The sequence below is a fragment of the Gorilla gorilla genome, chromosome 9 (genome assembly GCF_029281585.2).
Source record: "Gorilla gorilla gorilla isolate KB3781 chromosome 9, NHGRI_mGorGor1-v2.1_pri, whole genome shotgun sequence".
Taxonomy (NCBI): domain Eukaryota; kingdom Metazoa; phylum Chordata; class Mammalia; order Primates; family Hominidae; genus Gorilla; species Gorilla gorilla.
This window is the reverse complement of record NC_073233.2, coordinates 124,559,913-124,579,941: the sequence shown is the minus strand read 5'-3', so window position 1 is coordinate 124,579,941 and position 20,029 is coordinate 124,559,913.

Here is a 20,029-nt window from a genome sequence, read left to right as displayed (position 1 = left end):
TTTGGAGTTTGGGGCTTGAGTTTTCCAGGCTACATACGCTGACTGACCTCGGACAAGTCATTTCACCTCTCTGAGTCTCCTCATCTGCAACATGGGAATAAATACTATCATTCCTGTATAAGAAAATGTGCTCGGGAAATGGGAAAGTACTGTACAAATGAACAATTGTTATTAATTTTATACATATAAATAGCAGAAGATATTTTCTCCTCCTTTGTATCAAGGGGATGGCAGAAGAATAAAGTGAAGTGATAGGCATGTCACTGCCTTGGAAGGGAAATTGTTCCAGTCCACAAGGGATTCTTGTATTGTGATTATTAATATAGTTCACCAAATGGTCTTGGCTGGGAGCCTGAAGGTGTAGCAGCTGCAGGGACTCGAAGCTCTCCACCGCTGTGGCTCCTGCCTGCCTGCCTTCTCAAGACAGGTTTTCCCCTTCTCTAGGCTGGCGTTCCTCTGTCTCCCAGAACCCAGCTCTGACCGTCCTTTTCCCACAAGTTCTCCTGGATGAACCCCGCTCTTCCTGCACCCTATGCCACCCTTACTTTCTGGGTGCAGATGTCAAGGACTATTGAGTGCCATCCTGGAGGAGTTTTAATGATCACCTCATGATTCTGCTGGTGGACATACTATTTTTTTTTGAGCCCCCATCATGTGCCACGTACTGAATTGGTGTGAAAGAGATGAATAAGACATATGAAGCTCTTGATCTTGTGGAGATGACAGTGGGGAGGAGACAGAGATAACACACAAGGGAACAAGTGAGTACAAATGCAGAGATAATTAAGACAGTGGTAAGTTCCATAAAGAAAATAAAAGAGAGACGATGTGCTCCAGAGTGCTTGGGTGGTGGGGAGTGGTGGTAACAGAGGGTGGTTATCTCTTCTTGGAGGAGCTGACGTGAGCTGAGATGTGAAAGATGGAAAGGAGCAGCCACGGAGAAACAGAAGGAGATGCATTCCAGGTAGAGGGAATGAGGTTGGCTTGTCCAGGCTTCTTAATTAACCGATGAAGACAGAGCAGGGAAGTGTCTTGCACGAGGCTGCACAGCTAGTCATCAGCAGCAGAGCAGGACTAAAATCCTGTTCTCTGGGCATCCAGGCCCGTGGTATGCTAATGCAACCCTTATTTCTTCTTTGCAAGCAGGGCCTCTATGGAGCTCCTCACCTGTCAGTCAGCTTTCCACACCCTAGCCAGGGTCCTCCCTGTGCCCCACCCTCTGTCCAGGGTAGCTTCAAGCCTGCTCTTCCCCTGCTCTCCAGAGGTAAATGGGACAAGACAGGAGCAGAGAGAAAGCAGAGTGGCTGAGTGGTTTCCGCCATTCACTGCTAAGCACAATAAACCCAGTGGAATCCCAGCCTTAGAATGGCCTTGTTTAATTAATGCTAAATGACTGTGGGACCCGTATGGATTTATACATTAGATCCACATTAACACCAAATCGTTTGATCTCGAATAACTGTTAAAATAATGAACACAGGCGCTTTACAACTAGATTAGAAAGATGGAACTCAGCCTCCTGCCCAGCCTAGGGGGTCAAAGCACCCTTCCCAGGATTCTGCCTCCTTTTCCTCCCTCTTGTTTGATAAGCTGTGATTTCCAAAGGGCATTTATTGAGCTGTCCCCATGCCCAGTGCTGTGTGATGGGGGTGGGATGGGGCACAAAACTTTCCCTCTGGAGCTTGCAGTGTCGGTGAGGAGGTGAGCTGTACACTTGAAAATGAAGCATATTACTAGAGAAGTATGTTCTGGGAATTTACAAATATCTCATTTAATCCCCTCCGTATTGGGAGGTAGGTACTATAATCAGGTCTCAATTGGCAGATGAAAGACCTATGTTTGTTACAGATGAGGACCTTGCCCCAGGCCACCCACTTAGAGGAGGCGTAACTGGAAATAAAATCTACACTTAGCCTCCCCACCCCTTGTTAATTCCACCTGCATAGCCTTGCTTCCTATGACAATGGACTAGAAAGTGTGGTCCTCGCCCTTGGGTAGACCTCTGGCTTTTTTGGCTGGGGCAGGTGGGGAGGGCGGGTGGAGGAGGAGGGCTTTGAAGGGTGCCTGTAGGCATGTGGTAGGAGTAGGGGGTGGTGGATGGAAAGAGGAAAGGGGGTTTCTTCCATCCCCCTGCCTCACGCAGCCCCCTCTGTCCCTCTTACTCTCTGTGCTCAAACTTTGTCCCCACAGAGTATCCAAGTCCTTCTGAGTGGCTTCTCTGACACTCCTTCCTGAGAATCAGGTTATTCAGTTTGGCTCATGGGAGAAGGATGCGCCCCAGCCCCAGTGAGCGTGGTGCGTGCACAGTCTCATGCCCCCACTGCCAGCCCCGCTGTTTACTCCATCACGCATGCATCCCAGGCTTCAGCAGGAGCAGGCAGCAGTGGGTGAAGGATGGCAAGTCTCGCAGGAAGGAGGCAGGATCAACCCCTCGCTGGGCATTTCCGCAGAGGGAGGAGTGGAGCCCAGCTGCCCCGCTCATTTCTCTGGCTTCTCCAATCTCTAGAAACCTCACTTCCTACTGTTTCACCTGCCGTGATTTTCCCCACAGGGCTCCTACCTGGACAAGGATGTTAGGAATGTCCCTGGGAAGGTTTGACAGCGGTCCATAGGGAGCTGTTGGAGCCAACTGGAAATGCTGCCCGGTTGGGGAAGGCAGAGCAAAGATTGCCACCCCTGTCCCGAAGTTTTGGAAATGAGGTCATGGCTTGGAGGACACACAGGCCGGGTCCTGGGGTTTTGAGCTCCAGGAGGTGCTTGATAATCTGTCATGTTTATTCCTGCCTCTATCCTTTGGCACAAGCTTTTCCATTTTTTTGCAGCTTGGTTAGGCTGTTATTTATCCCTTAAGGCCCACGTCAGTCACCTCCTCCAAGAAGCCTCCATACTTCACTCTAAAGAATCAGTCCCTTTTCTGCATCTTTCTGGCACTTTGTCCTAGCAGAGCACAAATCTTGTGTTGCCTTCATACACATCTGCCTTCATACACACCTGCTTTCATGCACACCTGCCTTCATGCACACCTGCCTTCATGCACACCCACCTTCATATACACCCGCCTTCATACACACCCACCTTCATGCACACCCGCCTTCATGCACACCCGCATTCATACACACCCGCATTCATACACACCCACATTCATACACACCTGCCTTCATACACACCTGTATTCATGCACACCTGCCTTCATGCACACCCGCCTTCCCCACCTGCCTTTTGGGTGGCTGTGTGTTGCTGCTTACCTAGATGGAGAGGAAGGACATCTCTTCTGGAGTCTCTCTGAACAGAGATCCCTGCCTGTGCCAGCTCTGGCAAAGCCCAGACATTACCATTTGGGTGAAAAGGTGCTGGGAAAGAAAGAAGAAAAACTAAGGACTAGGAAGATTTTTCCATTCGTAACTCATGAACTGTTAGGTACGTGTGTGTGTGTGTGTGTGTGTGTGTGTGTGTGTCTTGGACTCAGAAAGCCCTGGGGGCCTCCAAGGGGCATTGGGTTGGCATTTCCATGGGTTCACAGTCTGGGCTTTGTCCTCTTGGCTGGGCTGACCTGCCTGGCCACCTGCCAAATCCAGCTGCCTCCAGCAGGTGCCAGAGGAGCTGAGAGGACCAGGCCAGTTGGCAGGCGAGAGGTGACCCTGTTTAACCAACCACAGCTTGAACAAATGGGTACAATATTTTTGGTTCTTTTTCCCTTGGCCGGGGTATAAATCAGTTCTCTGGAGTGGGATCGGATCAGTGTTTTGTAATTGGATTCCAAAAAATGGAGATGAGCCCCGGGGAGCCTGAGGACTGACCACCTTCATAGGGGCTTGGCCCTGGTGGACCTGAGAGTGACGTGACCACCACAGGTGACCATGCTGTCTCCAGCACAGTGCGGCTTGTTTCAGTCTGCCTCTGCTTAGCTTATTTTAGAACCTAGGCTGAACATTTTAGAATTGATTCCCTAGGAAACAGGACCATTGTAGGATAAGACTAGATTATGGAGGGTCTGGGTACACAGTTTAGATTTACTTAAGGCAAATACCTGACATGCGTATCACTGTTGTCCTCTTTGCTGCTATAGGCTGCATGTTTATGTCCCCTCACTCTTCCTATGTTGAAATCCAAACCTTCAAGGTGATGGTAGTAGAGAGTGGGGACTTGGGGAGGAAATTAGGTCATGAGGGTGGAGCCCTTATGAATGGGATTAGTGCCCTTAGAAAAGAGGCCCTGGAGAACTTCCTTGCCCCTTCCACCATGTGAAGTCACGGCAAGAAAGCACTGTCTGTGAACCGGGAAGTGAGCCCTCACCTGACACCAAATCTACATGTGCTATGATCTAGGACTTCCCAGCTTCTGGAACTGTGGGAAATAACCATTGTTTAAGTCATCTAGTAGTCTGTGTTAGTTTGTTATAGCAGTTATATAGTTTGTTTTGAGACAGGGTCTCTGTTGCCCAGGCTGGAGTGCAGTGGTGCAGTCTCAGCTCACTGCACCCTCCACCTCCTGGGTTCAAGCAATTCTCCTGCCTCAACTTCCTGAGTAGCTGGGAGTATAGGCGTGTGCCACCACATCCGGCTAACTTTTGTATTTTTAGTAGAGACAGGGTTTCACCATGTTGGCCAGGCTGGTCTTGAACTCCTGACCTCAAGTGATCCACCTGCCTCAGCTTCCCAAAGTGCTGGAATCACAGGTGTGAGCCACCGTACATGGTCGATACCTTTGTACAGTGAATCTGTACTTATCCTTAGAGGCCTATGTCAACCCAGGGCTTGAGATAGCTGTTATAACTGCCTGGAGTTGGCACTTGAAGGAAACCTCTGGGTCCAGGTTTCTCACCATCCTTATAGAGAAACTGAGGTGAAGGGAGATGTGTGTCCACCCCAGGGCTATCCTTAATTTAATAGGCAGATGGGACACTAGTAAATCCTTGGGCAGGGGAGGGCCATGACAGAAGCAAGAAGAATAATTTGGCAACATGGAGCCACGTGTGCTGGAGGGAAAAGTGGGAAGCTGAGGGCAGGCTGGGACTAGGCTGAGGCAGGGAAAATTTAAAGAAGCATCACTGTCGGACTGATCCTGAATTTACAAGATCCTGAGGGTGATGATTCCTTACATTTTGCCCCCTAGGTGCCGTACTTTCCTCACCCTAGTCCTGGCCCTGGCTGAAAGACCAATTAGATGCTAACTTTTGCTGAATTCAGGCATCAAATGGAGCAGTGACAGCAGAAACACAGGAAACTGGTCAGAGCTGACAGGGGTTGTGCAGGAAGAGTCATCAGGACTTGGTGACATACTGGCCATCAAGGATAAGGGCAAGGGACAGCTTTGAGCCATGAGGTGACCATGAGGATGGTGACGCCCTGACAGGAACAAGGTTAGGGCTTATCACTTGGGTTATGATTTTGGCTTTTGGTTGAGAGTGCAATGTTGGCCTACTCTTACTTTTTCATTAAATATTTTTTTATTGGAGTCTAACGTATATATAGAAAAGTGTACAGATTGTACAATTGCACATTTCTGATTTCCAGAAGGTAAACTGAGTCACATAACTTCTACCCAGATGCGAAAACAGAACATCACTAGAATCTCCTATTATGTCCCTTCTAGTCACTACCCCACCTCCCAAGAGTAACTGCTGTCCTGAGTTTTAACATCGTAAATTAGTTCTGCACTTTGTATAAATAGAATCTTATAGTATATAAGGCCAGGCACAATGGCTCATGCTTGTAATCCCAGCACTTTGGGAGGCTGAGGCAGGAGGATGGCTCAAACCCAGGAGTTTGAGACCAACCTGAGCAACATGATGAAATTTGTCTCTACAAAATAATGATAATAAAAAAAATAGCTGGACATGTTGGGGCATCCCTGTAGTCCCAGCTACTTGGGAGGCTGAGGTGGGAGGATTGCTTGAGCCTGGGGAGGTAGAGGCTGCAGTGAGCCGAGATTGAGCCACTGCATTCCAGCTGGGTAACAGAGTGAGACCCTGCCTCAAAAAAAAAAAAAGAAGAAAGAATCTGACAGTATATATTCTTTTGCATCTGGTATATTTCACTCAGTGTTTGTGAGATTCATTCATATTCTTGTAATTGTAGATTGTTCATTGTCTTTGCTGTATAACATTCTATTGTGTGAAAAACTACCATGTAGCTACTCATTCAACCATTGATAGGCCTTTGAGTAATTTCCAGTTTGGGGCTATTATGAATAGTGGTGCTCTGTAAGTTATTGTCCTTTTGGGTTTTTTTTTTTTTTTTTTTTTTTTTGAGACAGGGTCTTGCTTTGTCACTCAAGTTGGAGTGCAGTGGCGTGATCTTGGCTCATTGCAACCTCCACCTCCCAGGTTCAAGCGATCCTCCCACCTCAGCCCCCTGAGTAGCTGGGACCATAGGCACTCCCCACCACGCCCGGATAATTTTTGTGTTTTTAGTAGAGATGGGGTTTCGTCATGTTGCCCAGGCTAGTCTTGAACTCTTAGGTCAAGCAATCCACCAGCCTTGGCATCCCAAAATGCTGGGATTACAGGTGTGAGCCACCGTGCCTGTCCTGTCCTTATCTTTTGTAACAACATGTGTGCATTTCTGTTGAATATATATATAGGAATGGAGTTGCTGGGTCCTGGGAATGTGTGTGCCCAGCTTTAGCATGAGCTGTGCTGGCTGACTCCTGAGTGTCATGAGGTATATTAGAGCGGGACATCCAAGAAGGAGAGGCCAAGCTGGGCTTAGAGGCACAAGAGCTTCACTGAGGGAAGGATATCTGAAAAGGACAAAGGGAACGGGGCAGGAGAAAGCAGGGATAGCCTCAGACCTCAACACCGGTCTGACCCTGAGAAAGGACAAAGGAAGAAAGGAGAATGGGATAGGAGGAATCTCAGGCCCAGTGCAGGTCTCAGGTGTTGGCCAGGCTGATGGGGAGTGTCAAGACAAAGTTGCCACTAGAAGAGGCCTGAACTAGTACCAGCCGTGCTTAGTCCTTGGCTGAGAGCAGCCTGAGGGAAGCGTGGCCCTAGCACTAACGTGGTGGTGGATCTAGAAGAATGATAACCACGCTCCCTGCAGCAGGAGATCTCAGCTGTGCACATGCATGCCTGCCATGTGAGAACTGTGAACTCTGTGGGAGATTGACAGAGTACAATGAAGTGTGAGGGTCTGGGATTTTGAATCAACCAGGCTGGGGTCAAGTCTCAGATCAATCATTTGTTAGCTGTGTGATCTCCATTGGTTGCCTAACTCTTCTGAGCCTCAGTCTCCAAGTCAGTATAATGGAATTAATAATGACTACCTCATATGGTTGTAAGAATCAAATGAAATAGTACAACTAAAGCACTCAATGTATAATAATCAATAAAGAGTAGGACTTCATTATTCATTCAGCACATTTATTGAGCACCTTATTTCATTGAGTTCTTTGCTCAAATGTCACTTTTATAAGGAACAGTTCTAGGCTTGGAGGATGCTGCAGTGAGCAAAACTGAGTGTACATTCTAGTAGAGGAAGATAGACAATAAACAGACAAGCAAAATCTAAAATGTTCCGGAGAATTATAACTGTGATGGAGAAAAACCAGGAAAAGAGGGAAGATTCTATCCTATGTTACTAGAGTGATTAATGAAGACTCCTTAAAAAGGTGGCATCTGAGCAGAGAACTCAATGAAATAAGAGACCAAGCCATTCAGATGAATGGAGTATGCATTCCAGGCAGAGGAAACTGCAAGTGCTGAAGCCCTAGGGTCAAAGTATGCTTGCCCTGTTAGAGGAACAGCGCAGAAGCTGGTGGGCTGCAACAGAGACAGGGAGGCAGAGGGTGGCTGGAGATGAGGTTGGAGCTGTAGTGGGACCAGGAATTGCAGACTCTTGTGGGTTAGAGTATAGACATTGGATTTACACTGAGCAAGAGGAGAAGTCAGTGTAGCTTATGTAGGGTTTCCATTTCTATACATTGTTCTAACACATGTGTTATCTGACTTAATTTTTCATGCTAATGTTATGGGCATAAAGTAGGATTTCCTTGTTTTAATTTGGATTTCTCTTATGAAGTGAGGCCAAATAACTCCTTATAAAAGTTTTATTCATTTGGGTTTCTGCTTCCACGGATTGCCTATTCATCTCCTTTGCCTACTTTTCTGTAGGATTTCCCGTCTTGTTGATTTGTGTTTCTTGCATGTTATATATTGTAATCCTTAATGATTTTAGACTTTGAAATATTTTCTATCAGTTGTCACTTGTTTGTTAATTTTGTCCATAGTATCTGTAGTAGGTTAAATAGTGTCTCCCAAGAATTCATGTCCACCTGGAACCTCAGAATGTGACCTAATTTGTAAATAAGGTCCTTGCAAATGTAACTAATTAAGGATCTCAAGATGATGTCCTCCTAGATGTAGGGTGAACCCTAAATCCCATGACTGGTGTCCATATAAGAGGAGGAGAAAACGCAGAGAGACAAACAAGAAGGCCATGTGAAGACGGTGGCAGAGATTGAAGTTATGATGCCATAAGCCAGGGAATGCCTTGGGCCCTCAGAAGCTGAAAGAGGCAAGGAAGGATTCCTTCTTGGATGCTTCAGGGGGAGCATGGACCTGCTGACACTTCGATTTCAGTCTTCTAGCCTCCAGAATTGTGAGAGGATACATTTCTGTTGTTCTAAGCCACCCAGTTTGTGGTACTTTGATGTGGCAGCCCTAGGAAATGAATACAAGCTTTGTTACTGGGAAGTGGGTGCTGCTGTAATACATACTTTTGAATTTCATGATAGAAACAGCCTGGTAGCGTTGAAGAAGAGACTGTTGCTAGAAATATGGATGTTAAAAGCAATTCTAGTGAGGGCTCAGATGGAAGTGATGAGAATGGTTGAGAAAGCTTCTATAATCTTAGAGAATATATATAATCATATATATAGAAAGAATGTTGCTAGAAATAGGAACATTAAAGGTACTTCTGGTGAGACCGTAGAAAGAAATGAGGAATATATTACTGGAAACTGAGCAAAGGTGATTCTTATAAGGCATCAGAGAACTTGGCTGCTGTTGGGCCAAAAGCAGAATTCAACTTGGATATTTAGCTGAGGAGATTTCTAAGCAAAATGTGGAGGGTGCAGCCTGGTTTCTCCTTACTGCTTACAGTGAAGTGCAAGAGGAAAGAGAGAAATTGAGGAAGGAATTGTTAAGCACAAAGGAACCAGTACTTTATGATTTGGGAGGTTCTTGGTTTCTCTGTTGAGAAAGCACACTGTGGAGAGAGCTCCAAAGCTGTGGCTGGACAACATTTTGCAAAGAGATTAGGTATGTGACTCATGATTCCAATCAGCCATCACAGTAGAAGCCAGGAATAGGGGTGGGGTTAATCAGGAAGTATCTATGGAGAATGCTTCTGTCTAATGACGTGTATCCCCTTGGCATACGCAGGAGACCCACAAAATTTTTGAGAATATTATACCAATAGGAACATGGCCAGCCTGGACTGACAGAGACTATGAAATGAAGAAAAGCTATCAGACTTCTGGGATTCTATAGACAGGAAACTAGTTGATAGAGCTGCTCAGCTGTAAACACGTGCTGCTGTTAAAGGAAAAGATGAATGACTGAGGACAGACCCACAGATGTGGAGTTAGAGGCCAGAGAGGCAGGCACAGAGGCAGGAGCTGTCACTGCAGGCCCAGATAACAACATAGAAGATTATCCTCAGACCTTGAACCTATTGACATTTTTGCTGCTGGGTTTTGGACTTGGCTGGGAATGGTGACCCCTTTATTTCTTTCAATTCCTCCCTTTTGGGATGGGAATATCCATGCCATGCCTGTCCACCATTGTATTTTGGAAGCAGATAACTTATTTTCTAGTTTCACAGGTCCACAGATGGAAGGGAATTTTTCCCCCGGGATGGATCATATTCAGAGTCTCACCCATACCTGATTTAGATAATTTGGTTTATGAGATTTGAGACTCATTCAGTTGATAATATTTAAATGCCATTTTAGACTTGGAATTGTTGCTTGATTGGGTTAAGAATTTTGTGAATGTTGGGATGAGGTGAATGTGTTTTGCACATGGAAAGGATGTAAACTCTGAGGGGCCAGAGGGCTGATTGTAGTGGGTTGAGTGCTGTCTCCCAATAACTTATGTTCACTTGGAACCACAGAATATGGCCTTATTTGGAAATATGGTTTACAGATGTGATTAGTAAAGGATCCTAATATAGTTTGGATGTTTGTCCCCTCGAAGTCTCATGTCAAAATGTGATCCCTAATTTTGGAGGTAGGGCCTGATGGGAGGTGTTTTGGTCATGGGGGAAGATCCCTCGCAAATGGCTTAGTGCCCTTCCTGAGGTAATGAGTGAGTTCTTGCTCTTAGTTCATGTGAAAGCTGGTTGTTTAAAAGAGCCTGGCATCTTCTTGCTCCTGCTCTGGCCATGTGGCACACCTGCTCCCCCTTCACCTTCTGCCATGATTGTAAGCTCCCTGAGGCCTCACTAGAAGCTGAGCAGATGCTGGTGCCATGCTTATACAGCCTGCAGAATGATGAGCCAGATAAACCCCTTTTCCTTATAAATTACCCACTCTTGGTATTGCTTAATAGCAATGCAAAACAGATCAAACCATATCCATAACATGGTGATATGGTTTGGCTGTGTCCCCACCCAAATCTCATCTTGAATTGTAGCTCCCATAATTCCCACATGTTATGGGAGGGACCCAGTGGGAGATAATTGAATCATGGGGGCAGTTTCCCCCATACTGTTCTTGTGGCAGTGAATAAGTCTTACAAGATCTGATGGTTTTATAATGGGAAACCCCTTTCACTTGGTTCTCATTTCTCTCTTGCCTGCCACCATGTAAGACATGCCTTTTGGCTTCTGCCGTGATTGTGAGGCCTCCCCAACCATGTGGAACTATGAGTCCATTAAACCTCTTTTTCTTTATAAATTACCCAGTCTCGGGCATATCTTTATCAGCAGCATGAAAACAGACTAATATACATGGATCCCAAGATGAAATCAGGTGGACCCTAAATCAAATCCTGGTATCCTTATAGGAAGAGAAGAGGACAGAAAGAGAACACAAAGAAAAGGAGGCCATGTAAAGATGAAGGCAGAAATTGAAGTTATGCTGCCTGTTAGGGGTTGAATATCCCTCCATAGGGTATTTTGAAGTCCTAACCCCTGGTACCTTTGAATGTGACTTTACTTGGGAATGTAGATGGTCTTTGTAGATGTAATCAAGTTAAAATGTTGTCTTTAAGGTGGGCCCTAATCCAATATGACTGATGTCCTTAAAGAAGGGCAGAGGCACAGGGAGAAGAGAGCCATGCAGTGATGGAGGCAGAGACAGGAGCAATGAACCTGGAAACCAAGCAAAGCCAAGGGTCAGGAGCAGACACCAGAGGCTGGAAGAGGTGAGGAAGGGTTCCTCCTTAGAGGTTTCTGAGACAGCCTGGTGGTCGGCGGCAAACACCAGAGGCTGGAAGAGGTGAGGAAGGGTTCCTCCTTACAGGTTTCTGAGACAACGTGGCCTTGCTGGCACCTGGATTTCAGACTTCTAGCCTCCGGAACTGTGAGACCATAAGTTTCTGCTCTTTTAAGCCACCAGTTTGTGGTACTTTGTTACAAAAGCCCTAGAAAACGAATACAGCATCCTTTCAATTAATAGGAATCTTTATTTTTGATATAGTCAAATTAGTCAATTTTTATCTGTGGTTTTGGCTATTTTTGTTTTGTTTTTGAAGTCCGTCCCTGCCCAAGAGCATGAGGAGAGCTTTATTCATTTTCATTCAATGAGGTCTAGCATTTTACCTTTCAGTTTTAGGTCTTTAATCTATCTGGAATTCACTTTTGTATATGGTATGAGGTGGAGATTTAATACTTTTTTTGGTGAACTCTCAACAAAATAAATTATCCTTCCTCCACTAATTTGTGACATCTTAATCATATGTCAAATTCCTACATATACACAGGTCTATTTATATATTTTAAGTTCTGTTCCATTGGATTTATATGTCTGTTCTTGAGTTAATACCAAACTTTATAAAATCATATAGTTCTGCAGTATGTTTTAATATCTGATATAGCAAATCATCCTAGTTTGTTCTTTTTAAAAAATTGCTTTAGCTATTTGTGAACTTTGAAACTTCATTTTTCCATATATTAATTTTAGAATCAATTTATCAACTTTCTAAAAAATGTCTGCTAGAATTTTGATGAACTTTCACTGAACTTAGAGATAAGTGAAATTTCGTTGAATTATGTGCAAATTTACAATTGGCTTGACCAAATTTGGTATCTAAACCTATACCTACCTGTCTATCTAGATTGATAGAAATATAGATATACAATTTTGACAAGACTATCTCATAAGTGGGTTATATTTATCCTTCAAGAGGAGTATAATGACAATGTCTGATTGGCTCTCCTTTAATGATTTTAGTAGCCATTGATGATCAATGTCTAGATTAATTAATTATTAGGAGTTGCAAAAGGTGATTTTAATTTAATGTGCTTTGATTATTGATTTTATTGATTTCTACCCCTTCTTCTTTTCTGTGATCTTTTTTCCAAATTCCTAAGTCAAATACTTAGCTCCCTTCCCCCATCTTTGTTGCCTTTTATATGTATATATATATATATATATATATATATATATATATATATATAACTATAGTTAAAGCCATTAATTTTCCTTAAGTCTTGCTTTAGCTGTATCCCACGTATTTTGACATGTGGTGTTTTTACTGTCATTCAGTACTAAGTATTTTGTAATTTTCCCTATTATTTCCTCTTTAACACAAGTGTTATTAAGTAGCTTGGTTTTTCAGTTTTTCTACCTCCGGTATTAAGAAAAACCTGTCTTTTTGTTATTGATTCCCATTTTTATTACAGCGTTCAGAAATGGTTGAATAATCATCCTTTGTAACCTTGTTCATGGAGGATTTTTTTGAATGTTTCAGGTGAGTTAAAAAATAACATACTCCTCATGTCTTAAGTCTAGTCCTTTATTACATTTCAGTTTAAGGTTATTAGTAGTATTGCTTAAATCTTCTATTTTAGCTCATTTTTGTCTCCTTGATCTATTAGTCTCTGAGAGGGGTATGCTAAATTCCATAACTATGGTTTTTTATGTATCTCTTTCCCCCCATAATACTGTCAGCTGTTGCTTTATAGTCTTTGAGGCCATATTATTAAACACATAAATATTCATGATCCTTATATCTGCCTGATCTATAGTTCTTTTACAGTTTATGACATCCTTCTTTGTCCCTTGTAGTTTTCTTCTTGGCCTGGAATTCTACCTGGCCTGATAACAAAATTGTAGTTTGATTTTTGCAAGGAATATCTTTTTCTTTTTGTACTAGTAAAGTTTGGATTCAATTTCAGTCAAAGAAAACCCAAATACCAATTTCCCAAATATGGTGGAAATTATTTCATAGAAGTCCAGAAGAAACCTAGCATTCATGCAGCTTTAACATGACTGATAAAAGTTTATTTCTTAATGAAATACAGGCAGGCAAGAGCTGTTATGGTGGCCCCATAAAGTCCTTAGGGATCCAGGGTCCTTCCACCTTATCCTTCCACAGTCTCAAGGTTATGTCTCTTGTCCTCATGATTTAGGGAGAAGGAAGGAAGAAGGGGACATAGAAGAGCATGCCCCCTTTAAGAACAGTATCTGGAAGTTTAATAAAGTCATTACTGGCTGGGCACGGTGGCTCACGCCTGTAATCCCAGCACTTTGGTAGGCCGAGGCAAGTGGAACACCTGAGGTCAGGAGTTCGAGACCAGCCTGGCCAACATGGTGAAACCCCATCTCTACTAAAAATACAAAAATTAGCCAGGCGTGGTGGCAGGTGCCTGTAATCTCAGCTACTTGGGAGGCTGAGGCAGGAGAATTGCTTGAACCTGGGAGGTGGAGGTTGCAGTGAGCCGAGATCGCGCCATTGCACTCCAGCCTGGGGGACAAGAGCGAGACTTCATCTCAAAAAACATAAAAATAAAAAGTAGAGTAATTATCACTTCCATTGCTTAGAGCTTAGTCATAGGCCACTCCTAGCTGCAAAGAAGGATGGGAAATGTAATGTTTAATCCAGGAAGCCATGTGCCCAGCTAAAAATTATGTTCTATGGGAGAAGGGAAGAATGAGTATGTTAATAATTGACAATTATCCATCTCTGCCATATCATCCCTTTATTTTTAAACTTTCCTGTAGATTTGTTTTTTTATTGAAATTTTTATTAATGTAACTGTACATTCACATACATTGTAAGAAATAATATGGGGAGATCCCATGTACACTTGAACCAGTTTCCCCAGTAGCAACATTTTTACAAAACTCTAATATAATGTCAAAATCAAAATATTGACATTGAGAGAACACATCAATCTTATTCCTTACCCAGATTTCCTCATAGTAATCTCTATGTGTGCGCATTTAGGTTTTTTTTTTTTTTTTTTTTTTTAAGACAGAGTCTCGCTCTGTTGCCCAGGCTGGAGTGCAGTGTTGCAATTTCGGATCACTGCAAGCTCTGCCTCCTGGGTTCAAGGGATTCTTGTGCCTCAGCCTCCCAAGTAGCTGAGATTACAAGCGCTCACCACCATTTTCATTTTTAGTAGAGACGGGTTTCGCCATGTTGGTCTCAAACTCCTGACCTCAAGTGATCTGCCCACCTTGGCCTCCCAACACATTTAGTTCTTTATGATTTTGTCACATGTATAAGTTTGTGTATCCCACAACAGTCAAGACTTTGAATATTTGCATTACCACAAGGATCCTGTTCCACTCCCGTGGCCACACTCCTCACTTTCTTTTTCCTTTTCTTTCTTTCTTTCTTTTTTTTTTTTTGAGACAGAGTCTTGCTCTGTCGCCAGGCTGGAGTGCAATGGTGCAATCTCGACTCACTGCAACCTCCGCCTACCGAGTTCAAGAGATTCTCCTGCCTCAGCCTCCTGAGTAGCTGGGACTACAGGTGTATGCCACCACGCCTGGCTAATTTCTGTATTTTTATCAGGGACAGGGTTTCACCATGTTGGCCAGGCTGGTCTCAAACTCCTGACCTCAAGTGATCCACCTGTCTCGGCCTCCCAAAGTGCTGGGATTACAGGCGTGAGCCACCATGCCCACCCTCGAGTTAATTTTTTATGGTCAAGTTTCAGTTTTTGGCTTGTAGATGTCCAATTGCTCCAGTAGCATTTGTTGAGATGACTATTCCTCCTCCATTGAATTGTTTTTCACCTTTGTCAAAAATCAGTTGAGCATATTTGTGTATGTCTATTTCTGGGATCTCATTGATCTATGTCTTTATTCTTATGCCAATACTACATTGTCTTGATTACTACAGCTGTACTTGTATACAAAGCCTTAATATCAGATAGTGATTTCTCCTACTTTATTCTTCTTTGTCATAATTGTTTTAGCTATTGAAGGGCCTGTACCTTTCTGTATAATTTTTATAATAGACTTGTCTATTGTGATGGTTAATTTCTACGTCTCAAATTGACTGGGCCATGGGGTGCCCACATATTTGGTTAAAAATAATTCTGGGTATGTCTGTGAGGGTTTTTCTGGATGAAATTGACTTTTGAGTCAGTAGGCTGATTGTCTTCACCAGTATGGGTGGACATCATCTGACCCACCGAGGGCCTGAATAGAACAAAAAAGCTTAGTGAGGGAGAATTTGCTCTCTCTGGCCAACTGTCTTCAAGCTGGGACATCAGTCTTCTCCTGCCTTCAGATTCAGACTCGGATTCAGATTGGAACTTACATTATCAGCTTTCCCGATTCTCAGGCCTTCAGATTCAAACTGGAATTTATAGCACTGGCTCTCATTCTCAGGCCTTTGGAGTAGGACTGGAACAATAGTTTTGGCGTTCCTGGGTCTCTAGCTTGCTGACTGCAGATCTTGGTACTTCTCAACCTCCATAATCATATCAGCCAATTCTTTATAATAAATATCTGGTTTATTATAACTAGAGATTATATTAGCTCTGTTGCTCTGGAGAATTCTAATTAATACGTCTATATTTAGAAAAACCTTGATGGGATTTTGATAGGAATTGCATTAAGCTTATAGATCAATTTTGGAAGAATTGACATCTTTACTATGTTGCATCCCCCAACCCACGAACACAGTATGTCTCTCCAGTTATTTAGGTCATCTTTGATTTACTTCATCAGCATTTTGTAATTCTCAGCATACAGATTCTATACATAAGCTTACACATAATTATTTCATTTTCTTTGGAGTGATTATAAATGGTATTGTGCTTTTAATTTGTTTCTGCATGTTTATTGTTAGTATATAGAAATATGATTGATTTTGTGAGTTTTATCTTTTTATTTTTTTGGAGACGGAATTTCTCCCTTGTCACCCAGGCTGGAGTGCAATGGCTTGATCTCGGCTCAGTGCAACCTCCACCTCCCGGGTTCAAGCAATTCTCCTGCCTCGGCTTCCCAAGTAGCTGGGATTACAGGCGCTTGTCACCATGCCCAGCTAATTTTTGTATTTTTGGTAGAGATGGGGTTTCACCATGTTGGCCAGGCTGGTCTCAAACTCCTGACCTCAGGTGATCTGCCTGCCTTGGCCTCCCAAAGTGCTGGGATTATAGGCATGAGCCACCATGCCTGACTGTGTGTTTTATCTTTTATCAGTTTTGCTGAACTCACTTATTAGTTGTAGAAATTTTTCTTCTGTAGATTCCTTGGGATTTTCTACATAAACAATCATGTCTTCTGTAAATAGAGATAAAGTTTTATTTCTTCCATTTAAATCTGTATGCCATTTTTTTTCTCTTGCCTAATTGCAATGGTTAGAATTTCCAGTATTATGTTGAGTAAGCATGATGATAGCGGACATCTTTGTCTTGTTTTGCTCTTAGGGGAAAAGCATTCAGTCATTCTCCATTAAGGATGGTGTCAGCTGTAGGTGTTTTGTAGATGCTTGTTATCAAGTTGAGTAATTGCCCTCTACTTCTAACTTGCTGAGCGTTTTTATGTTAAATGGGTGTTGGATTTTGTTGAATGCTTTTTCAGCATCAATTGATGTGATCAAATGTTTTTTCCTTTAGCTTATTAATATGGTGGGCTACACTGGTTGATTTTTGAATGTTGGACCATCCTTATATAGCTGGAATAAATCCCATTAAGTCATGACATATAATTCTTTATATACATTGCTGAATTCAGTTTGCTATTTTATTGGGCATTTTTTCAACTAATTTCATGAGAGATACTGGTCTGAAGTTTTCTTTTTTTGTACCATCTTTAGTTATGTTATAGGATAATACTAGCCTCATAAAAATGAGTTGGGAAATTTTTCCTTCTCTTCTGTTTTTAGAAGATATTGTGTAAAAGAAGTGTTAATTATTCCTTAAATGTTTGAATAAATTTTCCAAATTTTGGGTGTTTGAATATTAGATGATGTTATGATTTTTTGTTTCAATCATCAATTATGACATAAGGCTCATGAAGAAAAGAATAGTCTTTTTGTATGTACTAATATTTCTGTCCTTTTGATTGTTCTTCCTTCCTGATGCTCTAAGATTATTTTATCATTTCCTTTCCATTGAAAGACCTTCTTCAGTCAATATCTAAGTGTAGGTCTGGGGTCTGGTAGCAACAAATTATTTTAGTTTTCCTTTGTCTGAGAATGTCTTCATTTCACCTTCATTTCTGAAGCATATTTTCACTGGATATAGAATTTGCAGTTGATAGTTCATTTCTTTCAGCACTTCAAAAATGTCGTGCACATTCTTCCAGCCTCCACGATTTCACATGAAAAATCCACTGTAATCTGGAATTGGTTTTCTCTTATTGGTAATGCATTGTTTCCCTCTGGCTGCTTTCAAGATTTTTTCTTTGTCTTTGATTTTCATAAGTTTAATTATGATGTTTCTTGACATGGATTTCTTTGTGTTTGTCCTGTTTTGGGCTTGCTTGGATTCCTGAATCTGTAGGTTTGCGTCTTTGACCACATTTGAAGAGTTTTTAGTGTTATTTCTTTGAATGCCTTTTCAGCTTCACTCTCCTCCTCCTCCTATTCTGCAGTTCTGATGATGTGAATATTAGACCTTTTGTTATTGGCTCCCAGATTCCTGAGGTTCTGTTCATTTTTATTTTCAGTCTATTTTCTCTGTGTCATTTAGATTGGGTGGGTGAAATTTACTTATCTGTCCTCACATCTACTGATTTTATCTTCTGTTATCTCCACTCTATTTATTGTTGAGCTCATCTGGGGAGTTTTTTAAAAATCCTGTTCTTATATTTTTTAAATCCTCAATGTTATAGTCTGTATTATTATATTTTTAAGTTCTATAATGTCCACTGGTTCTTTTAATATATATATATATACATATCTATAAATATATTTATCGTAAAGCTTCAATCTTTGCTAAGAGTCTCTATTTTTTCATTTGTTTCAAGAAAATTTGAGGCTGGGCACAGTGGCTCACACCTGTAATCCCAGCACTTTGAGAGACAAAAGGGGGCAGATCACCTGAGGTCAGGAGTTTGAGACCAGCCTGACTTACATGGTGAAACCCCATCTCTACTAAAAATCCAAAAATTAGCCAGGAGTGGTGGTGCATGCCTGTAATCCCAGCTACTCAGGAGGCTGAGGCAGGAAAATCACTTGAACCCATGAGGCGGGGGTTGTAGTGAGCTGAGATTGCACCATTGTACTCCAGCCTGGGCGACAGAGGGAGACTCCATCTCAAAAAAAAAAAAAAAAAAAAATATGCGTAATGGATTGTTGAAGTATTTTACAAAAACTGTTTTGTCAGGAAATCAACTCAAGATGGATCAAAGACTTAAACATAAGAACTAGGACCATAAAAATCCTAGAAGAAAACCTGGGCAATACCATTCAGAACATAGGCATGGGCAAAGACTTCATGTCTAAAACACCAAAAGCAATGGCAACAAAAGCCAAAATTGACAAATGGAATCTAATTAAACTAAAGAACTTCTGCATAGCAAGAACAGGCAACCTGCAGAATGGGAGAAAATTTTTGCAATCTACCCATCTGACAAAGGGCTAATATCCAGAATCTACAAAGAACTTAAACAAATTTACAAGAAAAAAGTAAACAATCCCATCAAAAAATGGGCAAACGGTATGAACAGACACTTCTCAAAAGAAGACGTTTATGCAGCCAACAGACATATGAAAAAATGCTCATCATAACTGGCCATCAGAGAAATGTAAATCAAAACCACAATGAGATACCATCTCACGCCAGTTAGAATGGTGATCATTAAAAAGTCAGGAAACAACAGATGCTGGAGAGGTTGTGGAAAAATAGGAACGATTTTACACTGTTGGTGGCAGTGTAAATTAGTTCAACCATTGTGGAAGACAGTGTGGCGATTCCTCCAGGATCTAGAACTAGAAATACCATTTGACCCAGCAATCCCATTACTGGCCATATACCCAAAGGATTATAAATCACTCTATGATAAAGACACATGCACATGTATGTTTATTGCGGCACTATTCACAATAGCAAAGACTTGGAACCAACCCAAATGTCCATCAATGATAGACTGGATTAAGAAAATGTGGCACATATACACCATGGAATACTATGCAACCATAAAAAATGATGAGTTCATGTCCTTTGTAGGGACATGGATGAAGCTGGAAACCATCATTCTCAGCAAACTATCACAAGATCAGAAAACCAAACACCACATGTTCTCACTCGTAAGTGGGAGTTGAACAATAAGAACACATGGACACAGGGAGGGGAACATCACACACCAGGGCCTGTGGGGGTGGGGGACTAGGGGAGGGATAACATTATGCAGCAAACCACCATGGCACGTGTATACCTATGTAACAAAACTGCACATTCTGCACATGTAACCCAGAACGTAAAGTATAATAATAATAAAATGTTTTGTCAGATATTCCCAACATCTGATTCATCTCAGGGTTGGTATTGTGGATTGCCTTTTGTCATTTGAGTTATGATTTTTCTTGATATGAAGGGTAATTTTTAAATAATTGTAACCTGGAATTGTAGGAGACTCAGGGTCTTATTTAAACTTTTTCATTTTAGCAGGTGGT